The 18,491-nt window shown below is 37.5% G+C and overlaps 1 protein-coding gene across 1 annotated transcript in view; it reads left to right on the top strand.

The window, feature by feature from the left end:
• LOC132095502 (anion exchange protein 3) overlaps positions 1 to 18,491 on the top strand; it is a 131,103-nt gene that overhangs the window by 52,012 nt on the left and 60,600 nt on the right. The window lies entirely within an intron of this gene.

The following is an 18,491-nucleotide window of genomic DNA, read 5'->3' on the forward strand; positions in this document are numbered from 1 at the left end:
CCAGGCACCTTGATACGCATTCTCAGAATTTCTGTAGAAATATCCCTCCACCGCTTTGCGAGCTTCCCCAGCAAGGTAATTCTTCAGATAGAACATTTTTTCACCAGAAGGAAGAGGTTTTCGATCAATGAGGGCCATGAATGACATCTTCCAATCTATGAATTTTAAAGGGTCACCAACAAAGACAGTGGGTTCTGGAACTGGCAGCCGATGTGTGCTTAGTGAGTTTGCTATTGCTTGAGCTAGATTTGCAGTTTCCTTAGGTGATGTAACTTCATATCCTTCACATGATGCTTGCTGAGGTAGGAACAACTGTGCTTCCGGGTTCAGTTGAGATGTAAGCTCTGTCCTTTGGCAGCCAGTGTGAATAATAGGGCCTTCGTCATCTTCACAGCAATGAAGGTTGCCTTCCAAATCGTTATACACTTTGACACGAGCTGCTGCTACTTTAACTTCTTTGTCAACTTGTAGCTGTTGTAGCCGTTTCCTTTCCTCAACTAGCCTTAACTGCATTTCAGCCTCCTTCTGCTTTATCTCCGCTAACATTCTCGATTCACAAAGCTTCCAGTCATGCTCCATCTTATCAAGCTTAGCTTGTTGATTGTGAATTTCTTGTAAAGCTTTAGCTTGTTCCAGTTTCGCTGCAAATTCTGCCTGTGCATCAGCATGCTTACTTGAGACTTTAGAAGTCTTTGATTGGTTATCGGATCCCAGTGATGACTCTGAAACGACTGTGTTTGTTACTGTACATCCAAAGACGGATCCATATTCATCCTTATTCAGCACCTGCCTTACTCTTTCCTTCACAAGTTCTTCATTGTAACTTTCATTAAATGTTTCCAGTCGTTTACTGACAAGATCAGTGATCTCTGCAGTTAGTGCAGCGCAGGCATCCATACGTTTAACAATGTCTGGAGTAGTAGTGTGGTTACGCAGAATCGGTTCATAACGCTGATAGACTGAATCATGTCTGCCTTGAATGTCCTGCTGTATTTGATCCAGGTCTTCACGTGTACAGAATGTTTTCAAATTTGATCTAGCCTCTCTTGCAGCCTGCTTCCAGGACTCATATGTCTTATGGAAGGACCTTTCCTGTTTCTTTGCTTCGAGCTCATGCAGCTCTCGACCTTTCTCTGTTAAGCTTCTTTCACGTGAGCTTGCTCTGATCTGTTGCACTGGTGGGTTACTTATTTCTTCAGCTGAAAGTGGCATCTCCTCAACTGATTCAACTTCCTTTTCAGGTGGATTTTCCATGGCCTCTTTAATGTTGTTTTCTTCTTTAAACTGGGCAACTTAAGCTATAAGTGATACCATTTCCATCAGACCTCTAAAATGTAAGCACTCAAAATATTAGCAACGAGAATCAACACAAATGCACAACTGTAAACACTTTTAACATTTAAATATTTCCCTTGTAATAGATCAGAAATTTCAGTGTTTACAAACAGTAATAAAGTTAACTGTACTCTTTGTGTATGACTTTTTAAATGTCCAAGATAAATCTTCAACAATCAACGTTCAAATTTAACACACAAAAAACAAAAGTTTTTTATAGTCTTTAAATAATCAAGTAAACTTGAATATTTTCTTGTGATTTGACTTATTCAATTTAAATGTCTCTTGTAGTTTTATCTTTCAATTTAATAGTCCAAAAAAAATTATCCTTTCCATTTGAACATGTCAACTTACAGAGTTCCAATGAATGGATGCAGCTCACGTGGGAATACGATTTAACTCACAGTCTGTAATGTTAAACGGTGCCTTGCTACCACCTTGCGATCTTTCCCTTTAAGCAGTTATTATGACGTCACGATCCGCTGTGACTGCGCAAACGTCCGCAGCGCCGTGCTGATCCTCGTGCGGCGTTGTGATGAACTCTCTCGAACAGGGCAGCAGCGAGGCGATGCAGAGTCCCGATAAGCGTCGAGTTTCACTGTAGCAGCCCCTCGGCGTCGACAAACGAGACAGAGAGTTTCGACGGGTGCTTAATCTTCTTTATTCCGCTCGCTTTGAGCGCCATTAACCGTGATTTCGATAAACGTTGTGTTGTAGCACCGTGAAACTACATAAAGAAACAATATACTCATAAATAAAAACGTATGTACAAATGACAGATTAAACAAATACACATTTACAGATACCCAAAAGGCAAATAAATGAATACATACATGAGAAATTAACCAAAAGAGCTCGACAAATAACACGTGCCATACAAAGTTATATATTACTCTAAAATACAACATGCAAAACACACAATAAAGACACATACCTCGCTCCGCTTGCCAAAGGGTACTAAATGAACCAAACGTAAAGTGCATCCACCTTTTACAATATATATTTCAAACTTTTGTAAACACCACGTGAGAACCACAATGTGCTCCTCGTCCGCACCTCTTTCTTCTACCTGAGTTACAGCTTACGTTACGTAGAGAGCGTGCGTGCGCGCACACACAACACGTTTAAAGTGACACACACACATACATATTTTTGCGGTCATTTACACGCTGATATCTGGATGGCCATGGTGTCCCAGGGACAAAAGATCAGAGAGAGAGTACCTCAGCATGGTGAAGTCCAGAATTTCGGTCCACTGCTTTACGCTGGTTCCTGATAAAATCAGATCGCAAATAATCCAGGTGATCATATGAAGTCGCATGATAACATCCAAGAGTTGTTACAAAGCCATTGCACATGGAGAACTTGACGCAACTCCAGTGACCCGTTTGATCTCACATGGAGACAGCAGCAACAGGCAGAGACAGTGCAGGTGAATCACGGCAACCAGATGTGAGCAGCAGCAGATAGACCAGGGGGAAACACTTTAAAACGCTGGCTCAGTAAAGGTAAATATATGGAAATCCAGCAGCAAGTTAAGACTCAGAAGAGTTTAAAATTATTCAGAAGAGTTTAAAATTAATTAAAATAATAAACAACTAAAATACGGCAGGAGAAGTGGCAGCCAAACGTGCGCCAGCGTCCTCTCCGAAACCAGAAATCAATACGGGCTGCTTTCACAATGCTTGCAGGTTGCTGCTGTTAGTATGGCAATATTTACACGACTATCAATACTTTGTTGAACAATTACCAAGCAATGCTTAATTCTGTTCAGTCTGTGGTGTGAAAAGGTTGCATTAGCAATTCAGGAAAAAAACAAACACATAAGCAAAACATGAGGTCAAAGTGTCTGAATAATTTTGGTCCCATTTTTTTTCCACCAATTTTACTAGTTGTCCACTGTATGAAGTTTTTTTTGAGTATAATATGTCACAGTTCGCTTTATTTTGCTATACTCACTTACCTAAATTAATTATAGTGTCCTGCACCTACTATTAAAAACTTTTTTTTAATATAATATATGGTGTCTGAATAATTTTTGGTTTGACTGTGCACTCATTCTTGTTAAAACTACAGAGTAATTCAGTCAAGAGCAGTGAGTGATTTTCTTAATTTAATTTTCTTTGATTAACATTACAGCAGCTAGTAGCTTAATAAGGTGCGGTCACTTTAAGAGACAATGAATGCATCCAATATAATACACATCCGATATTTTTCTCAACTGTTTACTTTCACTTAAGACATAACCAACAGTTCTTTCGAACATAATTTCCAAGACGGGTATTTTGACATATTTTGTATGTATTTGTCGGCACAAAAGCAAAAAGAGGCAAATTCTGTGTTCAAGTGTTTTGAGACGCCTTTCTGTGCTTGAGCCCTAAACGCCAGAACACCGCGGTGCTGAATTGGGCTTTTTCACATCGTTTTCTGTTTGTTTAAACTGCCATTTGTATTTGTTCGTTCAGGTGCAGGAGGAAGTTCGAGGAGAACCTCGCAAAAGAGAGCTCAGTTTAGTAGAGCTGAAACTACGAATCGATTTAATCGATTAAAATCGATTATTAAAATAGTTGTCAACTAATTTAGTCATCGATTCGTTGCTAAATAACTTTTATTTGCCGTAAGCGGCTCATTTCGTGCATATTTCAAATCTGCGGTGACCAAAGTGTGGCAGTAATGAGCCACCGGAGGTTTTACTCAGCCAGTACAACAGGAGAAGTAGCGAATAGCCAATAGCTGGCCTTGTTTTATGTCACGTGCTTCCCGAACAGCGTCTCTGCAGCCATAGACATCATATGATGTCTATGTATGCAGCATTCAGCGTGATGTGGGAGTACTTTACATTGAGCCTTTAAAAAAGAAGAGTAACCTGTAAACTCTGCACTACTGCACTGTTTAAGGGGACGTTCACATATCGCGTCTTTTGCGCGCTCAAGTTCGTTATTTCCAACACCGCACCGCATCGAGTTAAAAACATTTCAACTTTTCAGAATGCAGCAACCGCACCGCGGGTCATGTGACAAGAACTAACCAATCAGCTTCATCCTTTCCCGTAACAACGTTAAAAGCTCAGTCAAGATGAAAGGAACAGCTGATCATAGTCAATGTCAATGTCACCTTTATTTATATAGCGCTTTAAACAAAATACATTGCGTCAAATTAACTGAACAACATTCATTAGGAAAACAGTGTCAATAATGCAAAAATGATAGTTATATGCAGTTCATCATTGGATTCAGTTATGTCATCTCTGTTCAGTTAAATAGTGTCTGTGCATTTATTTGCAATCAAGTCAACGATATCGCTGTAGATGAAGTGTCCCCAACTAAGCAAGCCAGAGGCGACAGCGGCAAGGAACCGAAACTCCATCGGTGACAGAATGGAGAAAAAAACCTTGGGAGAAACCAGGCTCAGTTGGGGGGCCAGTTCTCCTCTGACCAGACGAAACCAGTAGTTCAATTCCAGGCTGCAGCAAAGTCAGATTGTGCAGAAGAATCATCTGTTTCCTGTGGTCTTGTCCTGGTGCTCCTCTGAGACAAGGTCTTTACAGAGTTGTATATGGATTTCCATTTTGAAATAAATTTAGTAGCAGAGCTACTGCAAGCGATTTTTTGAGCTGCAAATCCATTTATCCTTTGCTGAAATTTCCGCGTCTTCAAGGAGAGAGCACGTCATGGTTGCTTAGCAAAGGCAGACGCCTCAGGGGCGCTTCTGCGCGAGCGCTTTGGAAAGAAGGAGAAAGCGGTGCGCCTAGCGTTTTCCACGCGTTTTTAGGCGCGATTTGTGAACGGCCCCTAAGACTTTCATTTGTGCAGATTCTCCAGTACAATGTTGTTTGCAAATGTTTAGTCGTAAAAGCTGATAACATTGCTTTTTAACAGTTAACATTTAAAGCTTTACAAACATGTTCTGTGATCAGTTTGTCGTTTACCAGTTCAAAATTCAGTCGTGCAGCCTAATTATGACTGAATGAGAGAGGTAAATGTAGATATTTGAAATGCACTTTTTTTTCTAAGTATTATTCACTGCTCTTTTTCACACAGCAGGTTTTTTGTGTGTGTCCTATTTTTTTTTCTGGACAACCTTCTGATGGATTTTACTTTAAATTGTGAGTTCCATTCAGGTTTCATGCCATTGGCACTTTTTTTGAAGGATTGTTTACAATTTCACAGCAAAAGCTATAAAGCTGTTTCCCAGTAAATGATAAAATACAACGCACTGCAATCTTATTCTGTTTTATCCTTATTCTTCGTGAAAATATGTTCTGAAAGATTCCTTAATAAGCTTTGTTCGGGATGTTAAACTACTTTAGGAGCTCTAAGGACTGCCATGGTGAAAACATTATTTGAAATCTCCTTGTGAAATTTGCTAGAGTATGGGTCAGTGTTCTGATTGCAGAAGAGTTCGACAAAGGATTACTAACACAATAAAACAACTCCAGGTATATTTTTGATGAGGATATGACAGTGCAAAATGGTTAAAATCTCTTAAATCTATGCTGAATGATAAAGACCATTTATTAATAATTTACTTGGGGAAAAAATGGAAAAAACTAAATTATAAGTACATAAACCGATTAATCGTAAAAATAATCGACAGATTAATCGATTATCAAAATAATCGTTAGTTGCAGCCCTACAGTTTAGTGTTGCTGTCTGTGAGATGCGGCTCTGAGACTGTGAGATGCATGCGCACCAAACACAGCGCGCGAGTAACCAGTTCAGCTTTTCAGCGTCTTGTGTTTGAATGATTTAAACTCTTTTGAATGTTTAAATTGGAAAGTGGCCAGGCTTAAAAATATATGAAAATTATAAGCTTTCGTGACGACACGCAACAGTGGCCTGTCAACTGTCCTGATTGTCTTTTTAGCCTAGCCTCAGCCAGACGGTTGAGATCGCCGGGGGCCCCCACTCATCCGTGGGCCCCTATAATCGTCACCACCTTTCACCCCACTTGCGACAGCCCTGCTTCTTGGCAGCATCTTTGAGCATCAACAGTCTCGTGTAAGAGCCACATGTGTAGAGCAGCTCGCCTGTTCTCTCTGCTGAGGTCATTGAGCTGTAAGGCAAGTCTAGTTTATTGATATAGCATGCTTCTTACACAATGAATGAATGAATGAATGATGTATTTATATAGTACTTTTATTGTTTTTTATTGTTGCGAAAAATTTTCGACACACGCTTGATGTATTCGGCTAATCACAATGCACTGGAAAGCTGGCCAGTTAGAGCTTACCTAGCTTTTCAGAAAGGCGGGGCATAGAGGAGAAACAATAATGTACAGTATGTGGAAATAATGTTTTTTAACTTTAAACCACATAAACACATTGCATTACACAATACACAAAATAATGTTGTTTTTTTAGCAACATCATATGACCCCTTTAACATATGTGTTGTGGTATTTGTATTCAAATGATTTATACTACAGCCAATTAAAAAAATGACAAATAATTTACAATAATAATAAAAAAAAATCTTTACATCTAAAATAATATTTTTTCTACTTAAATTTCTACTTAAATTGACTCTTTGTCCTTGGCTTCGTGGAAAGGTCAGTACTTAATAGTGACTGTGAGAATGAATGAGTATTCTGTACTTACACAAAGGGCTCTGGTGGGCCTCCAGAGTCACTTGATATGCAGGCCAGTCTTAGCAGACATACCTGCACTTTCAATGGAATGTCAGTAGTATGGGTACTTTGATTTCTAGTGTATTTTAACAAAATAATAAAACAATTTAATAAAATAAGTTTTCTGCAGTATCAGAAGTACTGTATGCGATACCTGAGGGCTGTTGGACTGAAAAACGACTGCTTTCCAACACCCTCATGCATATTTGCATGCTTTCTCTGTGAAAAGTGATTGGGCCTTTAGGAAAAATAGAAACCTACTGTATGTGCTGTGATCTTTAGTACGTAATGTTTACTTGAATAGTTACTTGAATAGCAATGTTATATGAGGCTACATGCCACTGTTTCATACAGTATTCTGTTTAGCTTCTGCTGACGCGTTCACAAAGCTTCAAAACATTCACTAATCTCGACAAAGTCATGGATTTGACCAAAACTTCTACATTATTGATAACACTTTGTAAATACTGTCAAAGAGGACACTTTTGTGAAACATGATATGTAATTCTACATATTTTGTGGCCTTGTTGCATTTATATGACTTCAACCAGCAGATGTCCTCAGCGTATAGAGTTTTGAAAAAAATAAAATAAAATAAAAACAAGTCTATGCTTTTTAATCTTATTTTTAAAAAGTAATGAACCTTCTTAATTTTCTGTTTGTTTTCTGTTTAAATAGTGTTAAACTGATGAAATGAGATGTGTTCATGATCAAGACACTCACATTATAGATAATGTTCATGTGCTGGAGAAACGTTTAATGAGGTTTTTATTATTAGAATTTATTTTAATTTTTGTTTTAACTCAAGTAGTAGGCCTTTAAATGGAGTTTTAAAGGCTGCACATCTATTTGACATGTTTAAGTTTTGACTTTTGCTATTTGCCTTTTAATATTTTAGAGCTGTTTACAACCGTAGACTATGCAACATTATGTTGTAGTCTTTATGTCCTCTATATGCGACTAGGACCAAGGGCTCTGTCAAGATGGTAAATCTCTATATAAATACATAAAATATAGTTTTGGTTGCCATCTTGTTAAACTGCATTAAATTGCTTTTTTCCACATCAATCTAGACTCCATGCACCATGCTGACAAAGCAAAAACAGAACTGTCACAACTTCGTAAATTTATTAAAAATAAAAAAAACAAAATAAGTATATTGCATGAGTATTCATACCCTTAAAGGGGACGTAACACGCAGAGTTAAGGCCAGCTAATGTTAATCTTGAGTACCTGGGTATTAGTATTGCATCCTTCCAAAGATTCTTTAGTTTTATCAGATTTATTAAAGAAGCACAAACAGCTGAGCTCTTGGAGGTGTGCAGTGGGTGGAGGCGCTAAAGAGTCACAAGCACTTACCAACAAAACACAGAAATTTGATTTGTTTTACCTACTGCCTGCGGTTTAGACTCATAACCGGGATTCTTTAAGGTTGGGACCGCTCCATCTTTCAGTATCAAATGATGAGCAAATCCATAGTTCAAAGATTTTCATATTGTCTTCTTAATGATTAATATTAGATAGTTTTCTTCTAGAAAGACAAAACCGTTTAGGTGGAGAAAAAAAAAAAAAAACACTTTTTTTTCTTTACCTTGACATGTTTCGACTGCAACCTGCAGTCTTCCTCAGAAGCGTCTTCTGACAGCTGTGACGTGTCGTTTATCAGCTGTTATTTTCTGGGTGTGGCCAAACCGGTGGACCTGACAATTCCGCCGGGCTGGCCACGCCCTGCCCCCCTGTCGCTCGATGGTCTCTGGAGGATGGTGTTCCATGTGTGTGAGAGCATGTAGGCTCCCTCATCCCGGTTGATGGTATCCTCGGCCCGCTTCCTGATTTCAATTGCCTCCTTTATCCATCTTTTGTATCGGTTTGGTTCTGATCTGATGATGTGTCCGTTGTCCCAGTCCATAATGTGGTTATTTCGTTTGCAATGATCTGATATAGCTGATTTTAGTTGTTCCTGTTGCGCTTTTTCCTTTTGAGTTCTAGTGAGTCGTCCTGTTGTTTCTTTTTCACATTCTTTCTGATGTTCTTTCTTTCTTGTGTTGAATGACCTGCCTGTTTCTCCTACGTATGTTTTATTGCATGATTTGCATGGTATCTCATATATGACATTACATTTTTTGTCTTGCTCTATTTTGTCCTTGGGGTGTACCAGTAACTGCCTTAACTTTGTGTATTGTTTTACTACTGTGTTTATGTTGTATTTTCTCATTGCCCGCTGTAATGGTTCTGTTATGCCTCTGATATATGGTAGGGTTACTATGTCCTTGTTTCCGGTTTCAGGTTTCGGTTTGGGTTTTGTTTTTGATTTGGTTTGCTTGTTTGCGACTTGTTCTTTTCCTTTGTTTATGGCCCATATCGGATATTTGCAGCGTGCAAGTGCATGTCTGATATGTTTTTCCTCTTTTCGTCTGTCTTTTTCCTCCGTGATGAAACTAGTCCCTTCATAAAGTGTTCTCACTACTGATAATTTATGCGCCGTGGGATGTTCAGATGTCCAGAGTAGATATTGGTCAGTGTGTGTTGGTTTCCTGTAGACTGTTATTTTGATATTGTCATCATCTCTGTGGTGGATCTTTAAATCTAAAAAAGCTATGGTTCTGTTGCATTCTTCCTCATGTGTGAATTTTATGTTTCCGGTGGGGTCAATACTGTTTAGGTGGTCAGTGAGTTCCTGTGTATGTCCGTTTTTTATTTTTTCCAGTATGTCGTCTACATAACGTTTCCAGAGGGTTGGTCTGCAATGTGATGGTGCTGTGGCTATGGCTGTGGTTTCCAAGTCCTCCATGAAAAAACTGCTCATTATGGCTGATAGTGGGTCCCCCATGGCGAATCCCTCTTTTTGTCTGAATATTGTCCCTCTGTATTGGAAATATGTGGATTTTGTGACGAAGCTCAGTAGTTCCGTTATATCGTCAACTGTGAGGTTTGTGCGTCTTTTAAGTGTCCTGTCTTTTCGGAGTCGTTCTTGTACGATGTGAAGTGTTACATCCACGGGGGTCTTTGTGAAAAGTGATATGACATCGTGTGAAATTAAAATTTCATCTGATTCTATTTTCATGTTGTTGAGTTCTTTTACTAGTTGTTTTGAGTTTTGACAGTGATGCTCTGTTAGGCCGAGGAGGGGTTTTATAATTTCCACTAATGCTTTTGATAGGTTGTAAGTGACCGAGCCGATACTGTCTACTATTGGGCGTAATGGGATGTCATTTTTGTGTATTTTTGGTGTTCCATAGATTTGTGGCATGATGTTTGCGGTGGGAATTAGATTGTCATATGCTTCCTTTGTTATTTTTTTGTTTTCTAGTAATGGTTTGAGAAGTGCTTTTAATGTTCTTTTCTTTTCTTCAGTAGGGTCCTTCTTTAGGATTTCATATGTATTGTTGTCTTTTAGCATTGCTTCCGTCTGTTTTTCATATTTGTCCGTGTCAATGACAACTGTTGTACGTCCTTTGTCCGCCGGTATGATGGTGATGGTTTTATCCTTTTTGAGTGAGGTTATTGCTTTTCTTTCATCTTTTGTGATGTTGCTTGTTGGTAATTTTGCTGTTTTTAAAATGCCTGCTATGGTGTTACGTAGCTCCGATTTTTGTCCCTGGTCTTGGATTTTTTGACATGCCAATTCTGTTGCTAGTATGTACTCCTCGTGTGGTATATTTTTTGGCGTAATGGCAAAGTTTAGACCTCATGTTAAAATTCTTTTTTCGGTTTCCGTGAGTGTGCGTTGTGACAGATTCCGTACCCACGTTTTATTTGTTTCCATGCATGTTTTATTTTTTGCCTTCTTTCTCTCTATCAGCTTTTGAAGTTTATTTAACTGTCGGGTTTTAACTTTTTTGAACTCTTGTTCATATGTGGTATCCAGGTGTTCATCTATTTTGGTTTGCGTGTCATGATCTATAGGAAAAAATCTTTTGAAATTGTCCTTCTCTACTTTTTTTTTGTTCCGTGATTCTTTCAATCTTATTTACCGTCGTTCTTATCCTCTCTTTCACGAGGTCTTTTCGGGCTCTTGTGATTATTTTTTCCGCATTTTTAGTGTGAATAGGGTTCTTGATATTGAGGCTTGCTGGTGTAATATCCTCATCTCGACATCGGAGGTTGAATCTCAGGTGGTTCTTATGGCGTGCCATTGTTTTTTCTAGTCTCTCTAAGCGGCGGAGGGCTTTGACACAGTCTTTTCCAAAACTTCCTTGTAATAGTTCAAAGATTTTCATATTGTCTTCTTAATGATTAATATTAGATAGTTTTCTTCTAGAAAGACAAAACCGTTTAGGTGGAGAAAAAAAAAAAAAACTTTTTTTCTTTATCTTGACATGTTTCGACTGCAACCTGCAGTCTTCCTCTTCCTCTTCCATAGCTTTTTTAGATTTAAAGATCCACCACAGAGATGATGACAGTATCAAAATAACAGTCTACAGGAAACCAACACACACTGACCAATATCTACTCTGGACATCTGAACATCCCACGGCGCATAAATTATCAGTAGTGAGAACACTTTATGAAGGGACTAGTTTCATCACGGAGGAAAAAGACAGACGAAAAGAGGAAAAACATATCAGACATGCACTTGCACGCTGCAAATATCCGATATGGGCCATAAACAAAGGAAAAGAACAAGTCGCAAACAAGCAAACCAAATCAAAAACAAAACCCAAACCGAAACCTGAAACCGGAAACAAGGACATAGTAACCCTACCATATATCAGAGGCATAACAGAACCATTACAGCGGGCAATGAGAAAATACAACATAAACACAGTAGTAAAACAATACACAAAGTTAAAGCAGTTACTGGTACACCCCAAGGACAAAATAGATTAAGACAAAAAATGTAATGTCATATACGAGATACCATGCAAATCATGCAATAAAACATACGTAGGAGAAACAGGCAGGTCATTCAACACAAGAAAGAAAGAACATCAGAAAGAATGTGAAAAAGAAACAACAGGACGACTCACTAGAACTCAAAAGGAAAAAGCGCAACAGGAACAACTAAAATCAGCTATATCAGATCATTGCAAACCAAATAACCACATTATGGACTGGGACAACGGACACATCATCAGATCAGAACCAAACCGATACAAAAGATGGATAAAGGAGGCAATTGAAATCAGGAAGCGGGCCGAGGATACCATCAACCGGGATGAGGGAGCCTACATGCTCTCACACACATGGAACACCATCCTCCAGAGACCATCGAGCGACAGGGGGGCAGGGCGTGGCCAGCCCAGCGGAATTGTCAGGTCCACCGGGTTGGCCACACCCAGAAAATAACAGCTGATAAACGACACGTCACAGCTGTCAGAAGACACTTCTGAGGAAGACTGCAGGTTGCAGTCAAAACATGTCAAGGTAATGAGCAAATCCAGCGTCAAACTAGGCCTTGTTTATAAAATATTCATCACCGAAATGACAGAAACAAAAAACTGTTTTTTAGGTGGTCAGCAGTATAGGTGTAGGGAGGTTTTTGTCCCAAAAAAGTTGCATTCATTTAATAATATTTTTAAGAATGATAATTTAAACACATTGTTATTTCATACTGTTTTATAATGTATTACAGTACTGAAATATAAATATCTACCACCTAACTACTATTTACACAATTATTATTAGTTCTGTTCAGTGTAAAGTTCATTCATTATGAAATGAGTTCGATAGGACAATAAAGCATTGTTCACTAGTATGAATCCTTAATTACTGTACCAAGCCTTTGTAAAAAGAATGGTTTGTACATTTATTTGTGAGGTAACAACCTCAGCAGCTGTGCTGAATTAATGTTTTGTAATGTAATAACACTTTAGCATACTACTAAATACTGTCGTATGCTGTTTCCCAAACTATTCTTTAAAAAAAATGGTAGGCAGTATTCACTGTGTACTGGGCAGTAAGCAGTATGCAGTATGCAGTAAGAAAGTATACCATTTCGAACATAGCCATAGTTTTTCTGAGTTGCCCTGATTCATTCATTTGGTTTACATGTGTCTTATGGGCTCTCTTTTGCTTTTGTATAAGTTCTACCCATTTCTGTTCTTTTTGATTGTATTATGTTGTGTTACCTCGGCTCCTGGTTCTATTGTGCTCTTTGTGGCTGTAGTATTGAAAGGGTATTCTTGGGACTTACTTCTTTGTCATGGGCTTAATATCAGCAACAGCACAATATGGTTGCAAATGATGTTACTGCTGTAACCATGTCTGAATCTATTATGAATACTATGTGGAAAATGAAGTCACGTACCAGTTTGTAGCTGTTTTTACACCTTCCTCATTCTAGGAGCAACGCTGCAACAAAGTTGACATTAGGTAGAGGAATGTAATGAGTCTAAATGAAAGCAAAGATAGCTTTGTCAGAAGATACAGAAGTAAGCAGTTTGGGTGAGTAGCAGCAGTATTATCATCTAATACACAATCACTGGCAACAACGTTTCGTTGTTAAACATTCATAATTGTAGTTTTGTGTTGATTAGCAAATGCTCAAATTTGTAATTTTAAGATCAGGCACTACAGGAATACTAACTAAATAATATATATTTTACTTTCCTAGTTGATTAATCAGTACAAGACAATTGTTTTGTATTACAAGAAAAAAAAATCTAATTAAATGTGTACTAACTGAATACATTTTCAGAACCAAACATTATTCAAAGCCATATTCAAAATGATAATTTGTTGACATTTGTCAAGGGATTTTACAGATTTTCATCTCTTCATAAATCAGAAAATACTGCTTTCTTTTCTCTAGCCTTAAGGTTTTTAATTACTCCTGCTTGCATCAGAAAGACTTGATGAGACTGTGCATGTGGGTTAAGGTTAAGATGATGATGAAATTATTTTTTTGCGTATCCATTTCAGAACACAAAATGCAGCAGTCAAGCACAGAGGTGACAGGAGACCTTCCTAAGATTGCTGGTAAATGACTTAATGATTTGCTTCAGGTGTTTTTTTTTTTTTCTGGAGACAACTATTTCCAATTAGACTAGGGGAAATAAAATGACAAATAAAAATTCTTTTTAAGATTTACCTGAATTGTTACATCACATTACATGTAGTTTTCTTCCTCTTGAAGGAAATAAATACTTTATCCCTGAAAAGAAATTCAAGTCTGAGGAGAAATGATCAATTTCCTTCAGCAAATTCCAGGCCTACAGGAGGAATCCACCGTGGAGGAGTGTAGTGTCATTTAAGTTTTCTGCACTATTGTTTCAAGAGTAGGAACTAATATTGATACTGTATTGAATGAACTTAATGCTCTCTCAGGTTTATATACAACCACAAAGAAATTAAGCTAGTTCACGGAGCATGATTTTCTTTCTTTGCTATTAGTCATTTGTTAAAAATTGTATTCATAAATCCATAATAGTGAGTAATTTCAATCATGTCAAACAGAATGTAGTGATTGAATTAATGTAGTAATTAGTCAGTTATTATCCCTTGTGTGGCGTTCATATTTTTGGGCTGTCAAAATGGCTGAAAAACTAAATCTATTTTTTTTTTTACTGAAATATAAATAAAAACAGTGGGGATGGGAAAAAAAATCAGCAATAAAGTCTGTTTTTTCAAAGTAGAACTCGCACTAATTTTACATGGCTTTCTAAACATGCAACTCTTTTGTGCGAGACACGAGTGCAACGGTGATATATGTCCCTCTAGAAAATGTTTAAAATATGCATTCTGTGTGAATGGCTTGGTTTCAGTTTTGACGTAAACAAGATCTTCTCTGGATTGATGTTCTCTTTTCCCGCAATATTTGTAATTGCAGCACTGCATCTAGTGGCTTCATTTGCATAGGCTAACAAAAACATTAAAATGCAATGACCGTTACATTGTCATCGCATCCTGTACGCAACTGATAAGGTTGCTTCCTTAAAGGGATAATTCACCCAAAAATGAAAATTAGATGTTTATCTTTCTTCTTGCATTATGGAGGATTGCAGACTTATAAGTGCATTACTGCCACCTATCTCTCAATTGAACCATTGACACTCCTAATTATGATTGTAGATAGTGTGTCAATGGTCCATTTGAGAGACAGGTGGCTGTATACTTAGCATACATACTTGGCTGTATGTCACTAAATCTAGCATATAGATATAAATTTAATTATATAGATTTGTCAAGTTCACAATTATGTTGCTTAAGAGGTATTTCTACAATATTTTGTCACCGCTATGTATATATTTTCTTATCCAACAGGATACACAATCACAAAATGAGAACGAAGCTAATTTACAGAGTGAGGAAAAATCACTCATGGATGCATTTGTGAAATAAAATGAAACCTGAATATGGATGTGTTGGTCTGTTATTGTCTTCAGTCTTAAACTACGAAGAGTTGGCGCCTGGGTAGCATGCAGCGCTATGGGCGTCCCAAGTTCGAATCCTGACTTGAGGATGTTTACCGATTCTGCCCTCTATCTCCTATCACTGAAATGTTGGCACCGTGACGCCTTCTCACCAGAGCAGGCAGCCACCTGTGACGTATGTAACTCTATCTACCGTTTACCCAGAGTGCTTTGCTTGCAGCAGGCAAACACATTTGTCAGCCTTCACTGAATTCCCATTGTCATTGTGTTCACCTCACGGTTGAAATAAAGAGAGCTGCAATCCGTAACCTTTATTAGGAGCACTTGCACTCAGTCTCGCTCATTTGCACAATTAGAGATCTACAAGAGCAAATGCTGTTTGGGCCCCTCGATTTCAATGAGTACAGAAATGGTGGGAAATGCTGTTCAAAAAGTAATATTCTAAAAAGCCCCTCATTGTTTGTTTGTTTTGCTCTTTTGTTACATTATGGTAATTAAGAAGGGGCAATTATTTGAGAGAAACAAAGAATGAATGACCAAACAGAGAGGTAGAGAACAGGAATAATGTTACACAGCTGCTCATAAAAACATTAAAGTTTATACTTATATTGTACATATATAATACAATTTATTTTTTAATATAGTAGTTTTTTTATGTGAATGTGTAAGACTTCCAGTTCATTAGCGGCTACATGAAAACACAAAGAAGAATAACAGTGCAGCAAATGTTAAAACTACAAACCACTGTGTTCATAATTAAGATAATTAATATAATATGGTAAGACACACTAGTTTGTTGTTGTTTTAGTTTGTTAGCTAAAATTACCTGGAATCAGATGAGACCAGAAGCCTTGCACATAAAATTTATGAATGGCCACGTAGCCCGCTCTTACAGGAAAAATAAGGTGCATATATCTAAATCCACAGTGTTAAGATCATTAAGTTTTTTGCATTGGGAGATTCATTTTATGACACATTTCCCCCACCAATTGATCATTACTGTAATGCATCCAGATGTCTTTGAGTTATGTAAATGGTATGAACCAATCAGAAGACACCGGAGGCGTGGCAAGTGTTGCAAGCTTTTGTTCATAGTAATGGCGATTTGGCGAAGTTGACATTCTGTGTTTTTTAAAACCATTCCTGAATAAAATATATTCTGTGTGAATGACACACAGTATAGTTTTTTATAGCATGACAGTAAAAATACTATAATTCCTTTATTTTTTTAACAGCACATAGCAAAGGCAACACAAGTACTGTGATGATGTATAAATACATTTTACATTTGAAATAATGTTTTATTTTTGCATTTGCCTTCTAAAAAATGTAATGGTCCCACTATTATATCAAAACATAATTTTTAATTTCTTCCTATTAATTTTGGTGCAAAAACATTAGGCTTACCATAAATATATTTGTAGATGTTTTGACTGGTTTTGTGACACACACAGACAGAAAGAGATTCTCAACCAAGCTCTGCTCAAAAGACATTTGAGAGGTTGGAAAAGTGGACATGAAAGAGCAGAAATGGTGTGATATAGCAGAGTGGCCTTTCCCAGCATCCTCTCTGTCTGTTTCCCACATTGGCTCATTTCCAAGTCTCCTGTTATTGTGAGAGCAAGCCATTTATCATTTGACTTCATAGGTCAGTGTCTTCATCAAAGTCAGCACTTCTGTGGTGATAAAAGAACGGCACACAGCGTGCAGACACCGAGAGTTTAATGAAATGTTGTCCTCATTAATTTACGCAAAGCCGAGGGACACAATCAACAAAAAAGACTATGTTTTCTTTAATTAGTGCATCGTTCGTCCATCTCTTTACAGTTTTGCTGAATTTGCCCCAACTGCTCTGGTTAATTATGCAGATGCCTGACGATTGCCAATATGGCATTAGAATATGTTGCTCAGGGTAAATGATTTTTAGGCTTTTATGCTTGCTGTGTTCAGTTGGCTGTTTTGCATCTTGTTGCTCGTTTGACATGACAGAAGTGCTGTTGAATGCAGTTGTGGTTGTTGATGGGGGTGCTGCAGGGCTGCTGTTGGCTTACTGCTGACATACTGACATTTACTCTAACTGATCTGCAAGCCTTGTAGCCCATCTGCATGCTTTATCCCACCCTCACTCTTCAAAGCCTGCTGCTCACCAGCCAAATGTTAGGTGACTTCCATTAGTATTAGTAGTAGCAGCAGCAGCAGTAAAAGATTAGTATTAATATTTTATTAAAAAGTATATAATAGTATATAATAGTATTCATTTATTAGTATTAATGTCTAATTTAAAATAATTTTGATTATGATTATAATCATATTTAATAAATATGCATCTGTTTAGAAATTCATGGTTAATGTATCATGGTTGCAAAAATAAATTAGAAATAAAAAGAAAAAAGTTATAAAGGTTAGGCACTTCATGTCACTGACCTTTGCTAAAAGACAAAATTAATGAATGAATAATTGTATTCTTTTTATTTTTATGAACTTAATAACAATATTCTTATTAATGTACATTAGTAATGTAGATTATTACTAATATGCATATTTGAATGAATGAATGAATATTTATTCTTATTAATATTAGCATTATTATTAGTAGTAATATAATAATAATATTATTATATAACAATATTTTCAAGCCAGTGTCTGTATAATACCCCTAAATTAACCGTAGTGATGTCTAAACTTCTTTTTTCTATATTTTAGAAAGCAATTTGGTCTGGTGCCTGTTACCCCTCACTTTTTAACACAGAATGTCTTTTATTTTTTATCAAAATTCTCTCTGGTGATGTCTGAACGTCTTCAGTTTATATTCTAGAAAGCGTATTTCTCTGATGGCAAACAACAGGGTCACCAAATCTGACAAGGCACAAGGGGTCAAGGTGTTGTAGGAAGGGGCCAAGTTAACATGACGTAATGGAAAAAAACCCCCACCTAGAATCTCCATGATGCTTCTTAGTCACCATAATGCCCTGTTCTTCAGTGGGCTCCAAATAATGACACATGGTTGATAACCCATCCACAACTGCGGCACACTGGGTAAGCGCTAATGGATGTGTGGTTGTGGTTCAAGCTGAGAGAACATGAAACATCTGGCTGTAACTGCTCAAACTTTCCAGAGCATGCCAGAAGAAATAATTTGGCCTTAAGTTTATTTCCCTTACTTCCTCAAATGTGTTATAGCACGTGGAACATCTGTCTGGCACTTACTGTGTG

This window comes from Carassius carassius, chromosome 19 (genome assembly GCF_963082965.1).
Source record: "Carassius carassius chromosome 19, fCarCar2.1, whole genome shotgun sequence".
Lineage (NCBI taxonomy): Eukaryota > Metazoa > Chordata > Actinopteri > Cypriniformes > Cyprinidae > Carassius > Carassius carassius.